General features: G+C 33.8%; 1 pseudogene across 1 annotated transcript; it reads right to left on the reverse strand.

Moving 5' to 3' along the window:
• Positions 1-210: 210 nt before the first annotated feature.
• On the reverse strand, positions 211-13,803 carry LOC308494214 (arginine-fifty homeobox-like; annotated as a pseudogene). Its single transcript has 2 exons — positions 13,792-13,803; positions 211-892 (listed from the first exon to the last, which is right to left on the reverse strand). The product of its transcript is annotated as an arginine-fifty homeobox-like (transcript).
• Between the last annotated feature and the right edge of the window lie 5,771 nt (positions 13,804-19,574).

Here is a 19,574-nt window from a genome sequence, read left to right on the forward strand (position 1 = left end):
ATAGCACTCAACTGTGCTTTCTTCTCCGTTTGCTCTAAATACCCAGATGATTTCCATCCGCCTTGGGTAGTTATCCGAAAAAGACTTTGAGGTCATACCTTCAATTTTCTAAAGAATAACTACGTATCTCTATCTTTATCTATATACTTTTTTTCTGTAAAATCTGGCATTTATTAGTATTTTGATCAGAAAAATCCAAAGTCCCTCATACTAGATGGGTTCTGAAATTCCAGGCCGTCTCTTAGACTGTAGGGTGCAAAGCCTCAGCTTGTCATATTGGAGAGGTTTTCCAGGAGATGGACCAACTGCTGGACCAGCAAAGATGCTAAAAGAAGAACTCTGTTCTTCTAGCTGAGCCCTGTGGGTGAGCAATACTGATATAGACAGTGGAAAGAAGAGTCAGCTCATCCTCATCAGAAAAACTGTACAGTTACATGATCTGGGCTGTCGTAGGCATCAGCATAAAAAGCAGGAACTGGCTACTAGCCTCTCCGACTGAGGACCTTGCATTTGGGCATCACTAGTGGGATTCTCAGTGATGACAGAGTCCCATGCCCAACTGGAAGGGCCTAATGGCTGAGATGGAAGGGAGCTATAGAAATCTGAAACTACAGGAAAAGAAGAATAAGGACAGGTTGATGTTGTGGGTGAGGCGGGCACGTTATGGGCTGGAAGAACCTGGCTTGGTTGCTGTAGTGATAGCTGTTGCCGCTGCTGCTTCCTCAGTTTGACTCACCGGTTCCTGAGCTAAGTCTTTATTGTTGATTCCGGGTTGGTTGAGTTTCCAGGCAAGGTCCTTCTGGAGATTTTTATCTGGAAACATAGTGTGGCTAAACAGAGCCTCCAACTCTTTGTGTTGTGTGTGCATGAATGAGGTGCATTTTTGGTGCTTCTTTCATATTGACCAGCTGGATTCTGTGGTATCAAATTCATGCTGGAATCATCCATGTAGATAAAAGGGTCTGGCTGAGGATTCTCTGGAGCCATTCGCTTCATCAGGGACGCTGACATATGGGATGAAATGCCTGTCATGAATCCCCTTGGAGTGCCCATTTTCAAGTCTGCTGGATGTATCTCTCTGAACACGCAGCTTGTTTAGTGTCCAAATACCCATATTTAAAGCTCGGCACCTAAATATGTGAAAATGCTTAAGAGGAACAGAATTCAAGAACAGTTAACTCCAAGTCAAATTATAACTTTGAAAGAAGAAATCACACATATACTTTAAAAAGAAAGTGTTTATAAAAGAGAATTAATCGTGTGTGAAAAACCGAAAAGAACTTGCTCAGCTTATAATATTTTTTTTATATTTAAAAGCTTCTAAAAAGCTAAAAATGATTCATCATAGTAGGCAGAGCTGATGACTGTAAATGAAACCTTAAAAAGAAAATCTGTCTAGTCTCAAAAACTAGTATATATTAAACTTGCTAAACATAATAAACTTTATTATGATACTGAATGAAATCCTGGAAGAACAATTTAAGTTCCATGAAATGATCATATAAATTGCAAAATGGAACACCAAACAAAGGATGGCACTAAAGGGTGTTAAAATATAAGACTGAGTAATGTTCATGATGAATAAGCTTAAGAAACCACCCAGTCAGGTCTCAATACCAGAGTCTGTTGTACAAATCAGAAATTGGTAAACATTTTATGTTCAATAATTCAATTTATTTTCCTTTAGTTATGAATTTCAACCAATTTACTAAATTTTGTATCAATGTCTTGCTTTGGGAACCCCAGATATAAGTACATGCTAAATTTATTTTGTGTATAGGAACTACTGAGGATTAAAATAGCCCATGTAAATATAGCAGTGAATCATTTTACCTTTTGATAAAAGTAAATCAGACTATGAACTTTGTTTATACCGGATGACTTACATAGAAAATTTTTCTTATTTCCTTATATTATTTCCTTATATATTATGGAGGCAGGAGTTTCTAAATCATTTTCTAAATTAATTCAAATTATAGAAGTCACAGTGTTCTCTAATATGATTGCATATATTTTTTTTAAATAACCAGAATTCATCTAGGTAAATTCTATTTCCTAAGTGTAATTCATATTGTATTCAGAGTTGGTGGTTGCACATGTAAGTGATTGCTGGTTTTAGCTGCAATATTTCTTAAAAGAAACAGAGATTCATAAACTTTTTCCTCATTGTCATTTCTTTTCCCTAAAGTAAAACTAAAAAGTTATGTGAATATAGTAATCTTTGCTTAAAACAAAAACAAATAAACCTGAAAACATTCTTACTATGCCATTGGTTCATCCTTCTTTTAGCTTAAAGTAACAGTTTGATAGAAAGAGGATATACCTAATACATCTTAGATAACTAGCATATATATAATGTATTAAGTCCTATAGGGTACTATTTGCCAACTGACCTTGATTAGATGATGCATTTTTTAGGTAAGATTGGACATGTTTCTTAAATAAGATTACCTATCAAGAAAAAGAAATTTAAAGAGCAATTACTAATTTACAAATGATTGATTTAAGGGATCTTCCCTGTCATCAAAGTAAAAATATTTTTAAAACAAAATTATCTCATAAAATTACTTCTGTGTCTTATAAAGTTGTTTATGTATATCCCGCTGCAGAGTAGTTCCATTTTTAAATCTATAATCATCACAAACCAATATTAAATTCATCCCAAATTTTCACCGAATTCAAATTGCCTGGGAGGTTACAGTCACCAGATAGTTCTACAAGTTTTCATGTTATGTTTAGATTCCATCCTAAATTTTTATGATAGAAAGACAATACTGTAAGATTTTCAATGATTGAGTTTCATATTACAAGATATGGTCAAATTTTAATTATATTTCCACAAGAATGTAATCATAGAAGTTATTAAACATAATCAACGCTTAAATATTTACTCCATAGTTAGATGATAGAGTTGTAATATTAAAATGTGCCTTTAGTTTTGAAATTGACAGTGGAAAAATTTACCCCAGACAGCAGTTCCAGAATTTGATTGGGTTTTTAAGATCAATGTAACCAAATGCCTAGTTCAAATGTCTATGAGATAAAAAGTGAGAGTGAGAATTTTCCTCCCCTCTTCCAATTTTTTTATCTGTCATTTGCAAATAGTCTCTACTTTGGAAGAAAGTCACTGATAAGGTCAATTAAACTTTATGTAGAGTACCAAAATTGTGTGAAATCGCCCTCTATTATAAAATTGACTATTTATTTGGAGTAATATTCCTTCCTCAAGTTAATAATTTAAGACTTAGCATATATAATTCCCTAAATTATACATGTTGCAAAATTTTGTTTTTAAGTAGATTTTTTTTGTAATGAAATGCATATTTCCATACAGTGCTCTAAGAACTTATTTTTAAGGAAGAAAAACATGTACTTAACAATAGTATTTCAGAACTATCAATAGAAAACAAATAAAAAGATTGAAAAGAAAAAAATTAATAATTCTTTCTGAATAGTAATTCTGTAGAGACAATTTTTAACCAGGAAACTATAATAGAGAAGGAGATGTTTGTGAAAGAGATAGTGTTTTACATTTTCAAGCACATTAGCAGCTTTACTGTGGTTTTCCCTTTATGATTTTAAATTCAAAATGACTATTAGATACACACACACACACACACACACACACACACACACACAAAGCAACGGCCCATGCACATTTATAGATACATACATCTTTCCTAAATCTGCTCACTAAAAGAACCTAAAACAGTGATAGCTCCAGGATGACTTGAAGAAATTAATGATTCTGGGACCAGAATAAAAAGGGTTAAATATGAGGATTGAACATCTTGTGGTGGTAGAAGTAAGGAATTGCTCAGGAAATGGTAGGATATATAAGGACATAGGAGCCAGCTTGAAGAGATAACCACAGGCCAAATTTGGGAAAATATGATTATCAAGTTCAGTCTGTGACAAATGAATCTAACTGTATTACAAATGTAAGACATAATCTCTCTGAAGTAGGTAGGGAGAACAGAGCTGACCTAATTAACTGGAAAACAATATTTTGATTGGAAACTGTAAAGCTAAAGACAAAAGAACTATACATAAGCATTGTATTCTAGTTTGTAAAATTGGTTCTAACTGGAGTATGGTTTAACAATTCTGAAAGCACTTTGCATCTATATTAGGGTTGAGCAAATAGGAAAATTAATGTTAGATTATGCAAGCCAGATTTCTCACTTATAGAGGAAGAAATTACAATTGAGCAATAAATCTCGAATGAACCATGTGGTTCTAGGTTAGAGCTGAAACATTAGTATGAACTCATGTTTAGTTTTATAAATAGATGACAGATTAGACAGATAGATAGATGATAGGTAAGTAGATTAGATAGATGATTATAGATGCATGTGTATACATTGATTCATAAATATACATGTACTCCCCTGCACTGTTCACTAGAAGCAATGATATTCCAGTAGCAGTCAGAAAACAGGTATCTAGTTCCTGGTTTGTAATACCATTCTCAATAACAAGAGAAATGGCTTTTCTAGGACTGGGGCAGAAAAAATACAAGATGAGCCTGGAGCACCCTTTAGTACAAAAAAGTAAATAAAGTGCTCAAAAAACAAAATGGGAGGCACACAGGAGTCAATCTCTCATTGTCCAAAGCTGGAAAAATTGGCACAACATAATGAATACCATACTATGAGATTATAATCCAAAGTATAAAATAAATATACATGAGCTAATACTGATATAAATAAATAATTGAATGGATAAATAATTGAATAGATAAGTAAATAAAGGAGTAGATAAGTCCTCATTTATAGAAGAATTACAAACACATAATATACTCGTATGTTGGTATTCTCTTCCAGGAGATGGAGGTTAATGCTCTCCTTGCATGTGGGCTGGACTTAATGACTCACCTCCAAAGAATAGAGCATGGAAAGGGAAAAATAATAACTTTTCCCAGTGGAGAGAACTGGCAGACACTATATTAACTGAGTGATCAATGTTAACAGCACTGATTATGAATTATGCTAATATTATATACTCCCTAATGTAATGTGATACTGTTGCCATGTAAGTGACATTTTTTTTCTTAGAAAATGCACACTGATAATTCAGTGGTAAAATAGCATGATGTTAACTTACTGTTACATGGTTCGGAAAAAAATACACAGACACAAACATACCATGTATATGTGTTTGTGAGTATACATACACACAGAGAAAATAATAAAGGAAACATGGCAAGTGTTAAAACAGATGAAGAATTAGGACGAGAGGCGTATCAAAATTCATTGTACTATGCTTGCAACTTTTCTAACATTTAAATTATTCCAAAGCAAAAAGATAAAATTCAAAAGTAACAGTTTTTCTTATTACAGTATCAATATAGTCATTATAAATTTTTGAGGAAAAATCAAAATTTTAAAAACAATATCAATAGATTATGAACATTTCATACTTTAAAAATTCATTTATATTTTGTAAGGAAACATATTAGACAAATTGATTTTTAACCTGATTTGTTTCCTTGGTATAGTGTGAACATTTTGTAATATTATAGTTATACTGTTTTAATAGCTGAGTGGGATTTCATTGTAGGATTATTTAACCAATTTGCTACTGCTGCTTACTCAGACTATTGATATTTCAGTATAATAGCCAACAGTGATACAAAACATATTTCTAGCTAAATCTTTTCCTACATGTGTAAATATTTTCTTAATATAATTTTCTAACAGCTATTGATTTGTGTTAAATAGTAATAATTTTTTATTGTCATATATGCATAGAAAAAATCCAATGAAACCTAGGGAATCCACAGACTCCAACACCCTCATTCTATTGAGTGGAGGCCGTGACCATAAGTATATTCTATTTTTAGTTCTGGTAGTTCCATTATAACTTTAAATCACAGAGCACTGTTCCTTTTTCTATTTACTCCCAGCTACAAAAGGTTACAGAGTTAGTGCACTTATATTACCTTTCATTCCCCTTTCTACATTCAAAATAGTATAGTCATCTTGGATTTATTATTGTTCACCATGGACCATATGCCAGGCACTACATAAAGAGAGGAAGAGTGTCAGAGAAGGAATAAATGATGGTAAAATAAAATGTTTGATTTTCTTATTCTTAATTGATCTAATAGAAAACTGTTTGCTCAAAGTAATCATAGCAACAATGTATTGGGTGATTATAGGGTATTGATAAGTAAGATGAATGACATTAGTGTTATAAGAGTGGGAGCACAAAATTGATAATACTGTTATAAGGTACCTGCACTGTCCAGGAAGCATAATAGTGTTATTTGAAGATGGACTTATTTGGTGTAAATGTATATTGCAAACTCTAGGGCAACGACTGAAATTTTTTTAAGAAGTTTGTTTGATATGCTAAGAGAAGAGAGAAAATGAGATTATACAAAATGCTCAATTAATACCAGAAAAGGCAGAAAAAGGGTAGAAGACAGAAAAGAAACAAAGAACAAGAGCCATGAATACCATACATATTTGTTTTCCACATGTCCAGAAACAGAGCTACTCTGATGATGGCAACAATTGCCATCTCTTCTGTTTTGATCACTTTAGTCACCAACTGCCAAGGATTCTGATACTTAGAAGCTCTCCCTGCTGCTGCGGGTGATCAGAAGAGTGGAAAGAATGTTTTATACATTAGTGCCCCCTTTATTCCTGGTTTCGCATTTCATGGTTTCAGTTACCCATGGTCGACCACAATCCAAAAATATTAAATGGAAAATTCCAGAAATAAACAATTTGTAAGTTTTAAATTGCACACCATTCTGGGTAGTGAGATGAAATCTGGTCCCATCCTGCTGTGTCCCACCCAGGGGGTGAACCATCCCTTTGTCCAGTGTATACACATTATACATGCCTAGCCATTTAGTAGCCATCTCCATTATCAGATCAACTGTCATGGTAGCATAGTGCATGTGCTGAAGTAACCCTTATTTTATTTCGTAATAGCACAAGAGTAGTAGTGCTGGCAATTCAGATATGCCAAAGAGAATCTGTAAAGTGCTTCCTTTAAATGAAAAGATATGTATGTATAGAAAGACATGTGTGTATAGCAAAAAACATAGTATGTATAGCTTTTCATACTATCTTAGGTTTCAAGCATTCATTTGGGGTCTTGGAATGTATCTCCCGCAGATAAAGTGGGGGACCACTATATTCAGGTATGTATCTTAAAACAGTACTGCCATGCGTTTCTAGCATCAGAGATGAGTTTTAGTGAAACACTCCTCTTAGTTTTTATTCCCCAGTCCTCTCTAGAACAAATTCATGAATCCCTGGAAACTGAGCCAAATGATTGTCTTAGTGACAGACACATTGTTTTACTCAGAATCACTGTCCCTTCTTTCTCTTCCTGAGATAATGTCCTTATATCAAACTCTGTTAATTTAGTATAAGAAGTTATTATGTGTGCCATACATGGTGGATGACACCATGTGAATCTAACCCAGTTCCTGTCCTCAATAAGTTCACATTCTAATAGAGAAGGTAGAGAACCAAAATAGATAATTGAAATATAGTATAATAAATGCCATGACAGAGAGAAGAATATGAGTATCGGAGCACAAGATAGAAGCACTTAAGCTGGACTGAATGGCTATCTCAAAAAATATCATGATCAACATAAGTTTTGAAAGATGAGGAAAGGTTAGCTAGATGAAGAAACATGTTGCAGATAATGTAATGTGTGCAACAGATGCAAAACATGAATAGAGAGCCTAACATTTTAGGGCTATGATAGTGTTCTTAGGATAATTAATTTTCCAGAAGTCTCCTGGGTCCTTTGTTCTTTTTCCAATGTGACTGCTGTCTGGGCCTACACCTCAATCTATCAGCCATCCAGGGGCATTTTTTAAATCAACGGCTAATGGTTAAAGTGCAAAGTGGATCATTTCTCAGTAAAAAATCAATGACATTGTTTGAAAAAGAATACAATAGGTAAAATAAGGAGGAAGAAGAGAGACAACATCTAACTTCACTCGCCTCCTGAAATGTCAGGAGGTACATTTCAGGTGTTTGGTTGGGTCTGGGACAGCAAGTGGCCTGGGGAAATGTGTACAGTCAGTCATGTCATGCAAAAGATATTTGTACTAGCATATTTGTGACTGGTGCCAATACTTGGCAAATTAAAATAGAAAATGAAAGCCTTTGCCAGCAACTGACTAAAATGACAGGCACTAGCTTTCCTAATGTGACCCTACCCAGTGAGTTCTCATTGTTTGCTACAAAAACAACTCCAGAAATTATCTGATGAGCGGATGTCTTGTGTTAGTCTTGGTCATTCAACTGGCCTAACATACAGGATGTTTGCCAGTAAGAAGAGGGGCAGTTGTGTTTTTGAAGTCTATACTTTTCTGTCTTACATTTCAGTATTCACAGAAAATCTAGCTAATTCATCTTTAATTTTATTTTCACCTTAATACACAGTGTCCTACCTTGAGTTGAGAAATCAGCCAGTTGTTGGAAAGCAGCATTAGATGTCAAAAACCTATCAAACTTAATCTTACAAACAAATCAGGCAAGTTGCAAAAGCTTGAGATGTCATCCTCAAGATATGTACACATAGCAATAAATTGTGAACCTAACGTGTCAAAGTAGAGCAGAAAACTAAAATAGTCATCTAAAGTTCTCTCTGTGATGAGCCTAGATCTCAAAGGAAAGGATCTTTCAGAGTGTGAATGAAAATGCATAAGCTTAACTCATTGCTTTTCCTGCCTATTCTGCTCTTTCTTGATCAAGATTATTAAATCAATAAAATGTTTTTGAACTTCTACCTTGATTTCATAACCTTGTTATCTACAGCTGCCCATCTTCTCACTTTTCCCCTGGATACAATTCAGAAGCAGCAGAGAAAAATGTCCTCATCTGTTGCTCAAACCACAAGAAGCCCAATTCTCTTTCATGACATTTCTTTTCTTTTGCATTATGTCCAATTGTTTACTACAAAATAATATCTTTCCTCAAATTAACTTTTGAATTTAATGAAGGTATTTAATAGATTTGGTTTCTAGATTTGTTTTCAAAAAATTTTGATGTGGTGAAGAGTTGAAAATAATATATTACTCCAGAAATTGTTAGTCTATGTAAGTCTTTTATGTCTGGTGAGAGCCTGTGACCCAAACTTTTTTATTTAACCCCCACCCCACACACACTTTTTTTTTGCTGTGGTTTATAGAAGCTAAAAGAATCTATGGTAGTATCTGGAAAATAAATGCATAACAACATTTAATAAAAATAGACTTCAAAATAGTAAACTGAGCCTCTAAAATGCCCTTTTAGATAATAAAATCTGTTCTGAAATCAAAATAACTTATGAGGCCACCATAAAATAAACTAGACATAATTCAATAAAACAGATTTGATAGACCAGAGCTGACTCTGTTATATATAAATGATAATATAATATAGGAAGCATCACAATTCAATGAGAAACAGATGGACAATTCAAAACACTACATTGGCCAAAAACTTCAATGTCATAGAAAGAGTGGGAAGAGACCACTAGTGACTTAAGAGACACAACATATGGACTGGGTTTGGTCTCATATGCAAACAAATCAATTGTAAAAAGACACTGCTGAACTATCAGGAAAATCTGAATATGGACTGAGCATTAGTTGATATCAAGGAATTATTATTAATTTTGCTACATGGGATAAAAAATGGTAATTATATAGTTTTTTAAAGGAAGTGTCTTGCTCAGTTAGAGCAACATGCTAGATTATTTACAGGTGAAATGAACAGATGTCTAGGATTTGTTTGAAATCATCCAAGATTAAAAAACAAAACAAAACAGAAGAGTGGAGGACAAAGTGATGAGATTAAAAAAGATAAAATCATTGGTGAAATACTGGAATTCATTATTTTATCCTTGGTATGTTTGTGTACTTTCAAAGATTTCTGTACCAGAAAGTTATTTTTTAAAAAACACAAATAATTTCTTCAGATAATATCTCACATTGAAATAGGAAAGAAAAAAAGTCAGAGCGTTTTTCTAGGAAAAACGAGAGAGGAGAAGGCTGCAAACTCCTCCCAGATCTTCACCCTTTCCCAAGAAACCCCCTGAAACTTCTCCATGGAACACGGTTTGAAAACTGCTGTATCTGGTTCAGCTCCCTTACTGACAGCAGAGGTTCTCTCCACGCACTATCAGTTTAGAGTTGACTGTTCCCATCCCACAGCTGACCTATTTATGGGTCCCACAGTGTGAATAAGTACACTATGCTCACCTCCCTGCACAACCCAGAGAGGGATCTCCCTTGTATTCACACTGACTTCACCCCTTTCTTTGCTCTTGGTGCCTGAAACTTGGTAAATATGTTACTCATCTTTTGATTTATTGTCCTTGTATGCAGAATATTTCACCCCAGGACAAATTATAGTTTTCGTGTTAATAAAGGACTATATAAACTAAAGTTTAAAAATCACATAAAAAGCTAGAAAAAGACAAGGGGCTATTCTTTTTATTATAAAAAGAGCTCTTAAAAACACTAAGACCACAAAAGAGCAAACGGCAAAAGTCACAGTCATTTTATATAAGAAAAATACCATAGGTATATCTATATAAATATACATATAAATCATTAAGGTCACCATTCATTAAAGTCATGTAAATTAAAATAAAAATGTCTCACCTATCAAAACAGCAATAAAAATAATTCAACTATAATTCTTTCTAGGTTCAAAATAGTCTTTAAAATGTTCAAACCTTTGACTGTAATTCTTAGAAATTACCATAAAGAAGCAAATCTGAAATTTTGAAAAATGAAGAAGGTTGTCATTAAATATTACTTATAATAGCAAAAAAATTGAAAACAAACTAATGTTCAACAATAGATGAGTGATTAGCTAAGTAATAGCTCAAATACTCAAAGACATTTAAAAAGACATTAATGCAAAAATGCTTACATTTTAAGGTTAAGTCTAAAAAATGAAGGACGTTGATTTTCATATAAAAACTATCACTAATATTTTCAAAATAAAAGCAAACGTATTCATAGATTCAAAAATATTAAAACAAAATCTATACATTTAGTCATTCTTTTGTTTGGATGTTGAGATAAAAGGAGTTTTTTTTCCTTCTTGTTTTTTGTTAAGCTTTAAATTCCTTTCAAATTCAATAAATATTTGTTACTTTTACAATTCTGTTAAGTATTATTTGGAAAGATGTGTACTTAATTTACAGTGTTAACAACTAGTGTTTATTAGGAAAGGATGACATAGAAGCTAAGCAATCAGAGCTGTTCCTTGATCTTCGCAGTGATACATGTCCTGTTGAAATTTATTTGTCCTTTAATTACAGATCTTTGTATAAAGCAGCTAGCTAGGCAGAAAGTGAAAAGGGATTGCTGAGTGTAGATGAAATAGAGGTCTCTGGCAGAGCTCTTGATCTTCCCTTGGCAAAATTTTTGGAGATTATGAAAGATAATGCCTCATATTATTCTGAACCAAAAATTACTATCATGATCAAACTTTTTCTGTTGTGAGCCAACCATACTGTCATTCACATTAAGAACCACATGCTGATTGTAGAGCATTATGAAATATTTAGGATATGTCACTTTGGGAAAAAGTTTCTTCTTTTAATTTTAAGTACAGTGCTTGGCTATGTGTCCAAGTAATGTAGTATTATTTGTAATAATGACATATTGGGGGGAAAAACCTGAAATGTCCAACAATAGAGGAATAATTAAATATAGTGCAGAATATTCACCCTGCGGAATATATTATAGCAATTAAAAATGAGGTGAATCATATATTTTAACATGAAAGTTTATTGTAGGGAATAAATACAATAATTCACAGGCAGTGTGTATATCTGTGTATAATTTGGTTATATTTAGGAAGTGGATTGGAAGGAGCCTTCACTTTTTTACATGCTTCTGCCTTTGTATTTATGTGATGAGAAGGTATTGCTTATAAAACTAAAGGAAGAAGAGGAAAAGAAAGGAGGAGGAGGAGAAAGAATCAATAGGAACAGTACCACCAGCAGCAGCAGAGCAAGGAAAGAGAAAGAAAAAAAAAAAAGAAGGAAAGTTTCCAGCTGCTGCCACCAGATGGATGTAGGGCCATTTTCTAGAGTGGGCCTTGACTATCCAGAGAGGGTGTCACCCTCTCTCGATTATCTTAGTGAAATCACCATAGGCCAGTTCTAAATTTTTGTCACTCAAAAGTCAATTTACCAAGAGCTGATCTATTTCTGAAAGGTAGGCCTTGTGTTTTCTCCATATATGAGGGTAATATAAAAACTAGGAAACCACCGCATGCATTTATAGTTAGAAACAGATGTAAACACTGGAGCAGAGCGTCCCATTCTGGGATCCCATTCTGGGATCAGTCTCTTACCCTCTACGGCAAAGCCATTTGGGAGAGCAGAGTAGCTAAGGGCATTCAGGCACAGATCTTGAATGGCCCACGTATAGTCCTGACTTCAGTCAAGTTACTTAACTTGAATTATTCCTCTGTAAAATGGAGGCACTAATAATTATCACTTCAGTTTGTTGTGCATAAATGGATGTATTAATATACTGAGAAGATAATTTAATGAGCATAGAAGAGGGGGGAAGAATTTAATGTGAATGGCTAGTTTCAACTTCTGTGTCTATTTACCTAATGGGGATATAGGTGATATAGAACCAGAGAGTTGTGTCTGCTACAATTGCATTCATTAATTAACAGTCAGTAATTGTTAGTATTGCTATTAGTTCTATACCAGACAAAATGCTAGACAGTGACAATAAAAGAGAAAAAGAAAAGGTCCCTGTTTTTACAGTGAAAATATATATATATATATTAAGGAAGTCAAACACTGAACCATTCAGTCCATGTTGAGACCAGAAGTGAGCCAGGTGCCATGGGAGTAGAAAACGGGCAGCCCTAGAAGGTCAGAGAAAGATTCCAGGAGGAAGCTAGATTTCAGCTGAGAATTAAAAGATAAGTAAGAGTTAGCTAGGTTGGAGAGACGGACTGTGACTCAGAGATAACTGTTTGTACAAGGACCACAGGTGGGAAGAAACAGAGAGCTTTGAGGGTACTGGAAAAAGTGTAGAATAACTATGGCTTACGGAGGTATAAGGAGCAATGAGATTGTAAAAAAGCCCATGTCCAGCTCCTGTAATGTCTTAGAGGCATACTGAAATACTGCAGTCATAATTTCCATGAAGATAAAGGGAGCCATGAAAGATTTCTAAACTGGGAATTCATTCTATCCCCCTTCTCTATTATTGTCCTTTATATGTTAGTAATACTTCTTCTAGGAGTTTTATGGTGGGGACACATTCCGACCCTTACTCTTCTAAGTCAATATTGATTCATCAAATTCTCTGAGTTCTGAAGGTGACTTACTATGTGTACCTATCTACTGTAGGAATTGAATTTCTTTAAAATGCTCCTCACCTTGCTTTCTTTTCATATTTATACTATTCTTATTTTCTAGTCCTCAAACATTAAATATGATGTAAAACACTAAGGTTTGTTTTCCAATGGCCTTGTGATTATGCAAATTGGTTATCATGCTTTTACTTATTACAATATTTATAGAATTAGAAAACACACAGGAAATGTTTTGACATTCAGAATTCAACTGTACTGGCTATACCCCTCTCTTCCTCTGCCCCCCCCCCCAAAAAAAATAAAAACTACCTTTTTCTTTGTTCATTTCCCTTGAGAGAAATAATACCCATTAGTTGATGCCTCCCATTTCTCAAAGAATTACTACCTATCCTATGTTCTTTACTCTTATCTCATTTAATCATCACAACCTTGCTAAAATGGCATAAAGCAAAGAAGCCATTACCTGAGGACACATCTTCCTAACGGATGCACAAAATAAACTGACATGAAGCACTGATGCTCATCAATACAGTTCAAAATTACGATGGCCTGATGCTGAGATGCTGAGTGTAGTTCCCTGGGAAGGAGCTTGGAGGTGCCATTTGTTTCTCAGGGTGTGCACTGCCTCTATAACACCTCGCTGCAAAACAAAGGCTGAACACTATTTTCACTTGTCACCTTTTTCACAAAAGCAAAAATCCTCTTTAGATTTCTTCCAGTTGGCAAAAACAAGTATTGATATAGGTCTTCCATAAAAGCAAAGTGACCCGAAGAAAACTTTCAAAAGTGGGGAATACCTGTATATCTTGCTCAAGGTCACACAATGAACAACTGACAGGCACAACTCCCAATAGTCTGTTTCAGCTTTTCTGTGCTTCTACCGGCTCCAAAAATTCCTAGAACCATAAAAAAAAAGTATTCCTAGATAGATAAAAAAGAAAAAAAAAACTCATGTTTGAAATTATTGGCATTGAAAAGCGTGAGAAGAAAGGTATTCTATTCCTCAAACCTCTAGCCCACAACTGAAAATATGCAAAATCTGATCATGGATGAAAAATACATGTTACTTGCTATAAATGGAAATGAATGGTAAAAATAAAAGTACGCCATATCCAAACCATCAATACAGCTGCGCCCTGACATATGGTTGCACTTAAACGGTTTGGGGAGATACTAAAAATAACAAGAAAGGACGCAAGACATGTTAAAGCACCATGTTTTAAAAATGTATAGTGTATAAGGATGAAAACAAGACCAAATTGTTTTTAATGTGGCAAGAATTCTTTCAGACACTCTTTTCTTGCAAATATCTCACCTAATTTCACTTACATCATTTTTGCTTGACATAGCATTTCAACACAAAGCACATTTTACTTGATTAACCAAGTTTTGTGAACACTTTTCAAGGGGAAACAGAGTTCCTACAAATATTGGAAATTCCCCAGAAGTCCTGGGATTTTTGAAAATCTTAAGACATTCATGTTTCTAATTCTTGAAAATATTTGCAGCCTTAATGCGATGTGGCTTTTAAAAACAGTATCAGCTTTTTAAAGGTCATCCTGCATTTAGCCACAAATTAAGAGTATTGTTAAAAATATATATTTTTTAATGCAAAACAAAATCCTGTCTAAATACCTGAACCAATCATCAGGTTATCTTTGTTACCACAAGTGATGAGCTTAGTTCTGAGTTACATTGATTTATGACAAATTAAAAGTGATTTTTTTTGGTTTTAATAATTTATTTCCAAAGCTAAGGTACTGCTGATAAACACACAAGCAAACGAAAACCTGTAAATTCCTTTGTTAACTAGCCAATTATACTTTTTTTCTTATCAGAGCTTCTCTTTTTATTTTTCTTACATTAGGTTACTTTTATACAAACAGATTTCCACACTAAAATGTTTCTCTTATTCAATATTACTTGTAATACATTACAGCTTCTTGAGCTTTCTTTTTTCTCTCCCACATAATATCTAATTTTCATGTAGAATCATCAGTTTAGAGCAGAGCTTGGCTATAACATTGACTAAAGTGGTTGAATGCCCAATGGCACTCTGGTTCCCACACTTGCCGCCTTTGGAGTTTTAGATAACCATCCCTACAGTTTTGTACTCTAAGTGCTGCAAGTTCACTAGACAAGTGAGGATCGGAGTAAAGATGAAAATTAAATAAATTTTTTGATGATTTCCAATGACCACAAATGTTAAATATCTGCTAAATTATTTCAGAGTTACTACTGAAATGTTTAACTTGGCACTTATTTGTTAAAAGGTAAATATTTAGAGGAACAGGTATAAGATATACATGAACAAAAAGAAGTGTTTGATACAACACATAAACAAAATCCAACAACAAAACTGTTCTAAATGTGTGTAAAAGAGAAGAAAAGGAATTTGATGCAAGCTTTCTATCATTTAATGCATTTTAACTTAAACTGCAGATTAAGGGAAAGAAACAAATTACAGAATTGAAACATCAGTTGTCAACAAAATCTGAGAAAAAAATGTACATATGCATATGTACGTGTACGTGTGTGTGTATATATACATATGTATACATATATATACACACACATATATTTTAAGCTATGAGAATGTGAAAGTAAAGAAGAAATATGATTTAAAGTTCTAAATGGAAATAATCTCAGTCACAGTATAAGTTGTTATACCTGCTGTCATTTTTTCATTTTTAATATTATGAATTATAAAATTATAAACTATATTTCAAATATACAGAAAATATAACAGACAAATCTATTATAATTTTAACTTGCATTGAATTATAGATGACAGGATGCTGGATATAGTTACATTTAACTTCCAAATTATTTTAGCATCACTGAAATCTGAAACTTATGAATGTAAAATGGTTGTTTCCCCAAAATGTTTTTAAATTACCTGTATACAAAAAGGCAGTCAATGACAAGCTTGGCCAAAATATGGAAAATTGTCTCAGAACAAACATTTTCTTTGGTTGTATCCATCTTTAAATAAAACTTTATATAGTGAGTAGCTTAGATGATTAGAAATGAATATAACAGAGAAGTATAAAGGTCAATTTAATTCCAGTTGTTCTGCGTTGAGTAACTAACTTGAATTTGAGCAACAATCACATCAAAGTCTTCAGAGGCAATGCCTAATTCATACTCTAGGACTCTGGCTGGAGCTGAGGCTTCATGTCCTGTTTCAGTGAATCTTCACGTTACCCTTTTACCTCTAGAGTTGTTTGAGTTCATCTCAATAGTAGTCACTTCGCAGTTTAGGCTTAAGGTTAGGTTTAATTTTCAAAGGGAAAGATTTCTAATTTAGTTAACTGCACTAAGAATTAATAAATGTACCGTAAGATATGAAATATATAACCCTGACTCAAGTTTTTCAAAGTAGAAGGCAGTCTTACATCTCTCTATTTTTTTTTATAAATAGTTAATATTTTATTATTTTTCTAAGAGCACGGGGTCTCTTTGTTTACTTTTAAAATAAAATAACCCTCATGGTTTCTGCTACCTAGCAACTAAAAACTATCTTACTGTCTGTCTACGCTAATTCTGATGTATAGTTTCGTAAGGAGTAACGGACTGACACGAGATTCCAGCACAAATGCCAAGCTCCGTTTCATTCCATATTGCACAGGGGCAGATGGCTCATTGCAGTAAGTCAGACTTGGGCCCAGGGTTTGCTTCCTAAAGTGGATGCCCCTTGAGACAGTTTTTATATTCAACAGGAAAGTGTGTGGGCACTGAAATTACTGTGCACGTCATAACCTAAATAAGCATTTGGTCTTTGGAAAGAAATATCCAGAAACCAGAAGAAATAATCTGACTTAAAATTCCAACACTTTTGAAGACCAGGAGAAAAAAAATGTAAAATTTTCCCTCCAAATTAGCTTTCTTCTTTACACGATACTCTTCTTATTCTTTTCTTCTTGAAGCATTGTTTCTATGGTATTTGTTCCACGTCTGCTCTTGAGCTCTGAAAATTGCCAGCTGCAAATTCTGACATGCCAAGGGCTCAGCTATATTTGCCCAACCAAGAGAAGGTAAAAACAGAATGTTGGAGCCAGCAAAGATTATAAACATGTTTCTACATTGTTGTGTGCTGTTTATTAAAAGAACTCACTGTAAGACTTTAATAAGCCCCCAAACTTCATTATTTTGCTCTCCCTCCAAGTATGAAGCACAGATGTTTTGGCATGTTGGAATTTGAAGTTTGGAATTTTTAGGAGAGGCAGTGTGTGGGCAGGGAACTAGCACCCTGGGCAGGTTGAGGTTCGGAAATTTTCTCAAAATAAGGTAAAAGAATAGCCGGTGTGGCCTGGAAACTTAATAAAGACCCATGGGGGCTAGGGTGTTAATACACTGAACCAAATAAGGGTACTGGACTTCTTCCCAATATTTGAAGACATTAGACAATCCTACCGCTTTTAAAAATAGGCAGCATAAGTTTGTGCATAAAATTCTGAAGTAAAACAATGGTAATATAAAACATATGATTATCTAACAAAAGAGTAGGGAATTTCATATAAAAGCAAAGGCTTTGCTTAGAGTAAGTTTCCTATTGTTTACAGCGTAAGAAATACTGTTACAAGACTATAAAAAGGACCATTAAGTTTATCTTCCCTATTCCCGTTTCTAACATGACTACCCTTTCCTCAATTGCCACCCATTATTAACCTTTTTTGTTTTTTCCCCAGTGGACTCTAGCACTACACTGCCCAATACAATAGCCACTAAGCCACATGTGAGCTATTTAATTAAAATTAAACCAATTCATTCATTTCTTCACTTACTAGCCATATTTCAATTGCTTAGTAGCTGCAGGTGGGTAGCGGCTACCACAGTGAACAGAAGAAAACATGTCTACTACCACAGAACATTCTATTTCTAGAAGATTAAACATTTTAAAACTTCTGGGAAGCACTCACATTGTAAGCTCCACAGGACAGGGACTGTATAGTCATCGGAAGAACCGCCACTGCTGACAAAGTGCCTGATATATTGGAATTTCCTCTGGAATTAGAACTTGTCTGATGTGTGTGTTGCAGGATGGGAAGCATTAAGAGGTTTGATTTTCCACTTCATTTTTATAGTTTAAAATGATATATTTTTATAGTTTAAAATTGTACATATGCATCATATGCTTACATACTTTTAGAAAAGTGAAGATTGAAAGTTGGGACATGTTTAGGATGGATTAGAACTATTGCTAAAAGAGGTAGGTTGCCCTCCCACCTCACACACAGATATCAGAAACCCATTGTATAATTCCACCCTACTATTCTAATATTCAGTAATCTCATCATCTGTCCTTCCACACCCGTGGAACCCTGCTTATGTAGAATACACAAACACATACACTCAACTCATCAGTTTCTCTATTTTCCATAGTAAATGCAAACACAAACAAGCACAGAGAATCCTCTCCCTTTGGATTCTCGGCCAGCCAAATGATAATACTTGAATTGCTGACACTGCCAATTATTTTGACTGTTCATTAGATAATCCTTTTGACTGTAGGTAAATTCATAATCTTTGTTCATCAAATTAATTTAAAAAAATGAATTAGATTATTTTTAAATTAGTAGTATTTTTATGCCCCAGTAACTGACTAGTTAGCTTTGTAATATTTATGAAAACAATTTTAAGTTAAAAAACTTTCTTGAAATGTGACTTTAAAATGTTAATATACTTTATATTTAAAATTACAGCAATATTATCAATCGTCCAGAATTGTCCTACTTCCACTGAATGGTTCAATTTTCCTTGGGTGTTAAGAATTTTTTAAATCTTATTTTCTGTATTATCACAATGCCTTGGAATAGAATCATAGATCTATTTCATTTTTGTCACAGAGCACAACCATACTCAAACCAACACTGTTCCTCTTTTATCTCCAGAAGGCTCTATGGCTTTAAAATTTCAGCATAATTATCTTTTTATCCTTACTTTTCTCATGTATTGATCTACTAAGTTACTCGTTACCTAATTTTAAACTCTGTTACACCTCATTGATTGAACATATTCCAAAATTTAACATCTGTTTACTTTTTCTTTTTCTCAATTGAATATCCAAAACATGTTAACAATATTGCACTAAACCTAGCTAATAAGTATTGTCCTTTCAAAGATTCCTGAATCTTGTTCATCTTACTTGTCCAAATCCTTATAACCAAAGGAAATAAATGTCTTTGATAATTGTGAATCGATGCAATAAAAGTTTTAAAAATCACACAGAATATAGAAACTATC

This window comes from Rhinolophus hipposideros, assembly GCF_964194185.1.
Source record: "Rhinolophus hipposideros genome assembly, chromosome: 3".
Taxonomy (NCBI): Eukaryota; Metazoa; Chordata; class Mammalia; order Chiroptera; family Rhinolophidae; genus Rhinolophus; species Rhinolophus hipposideros.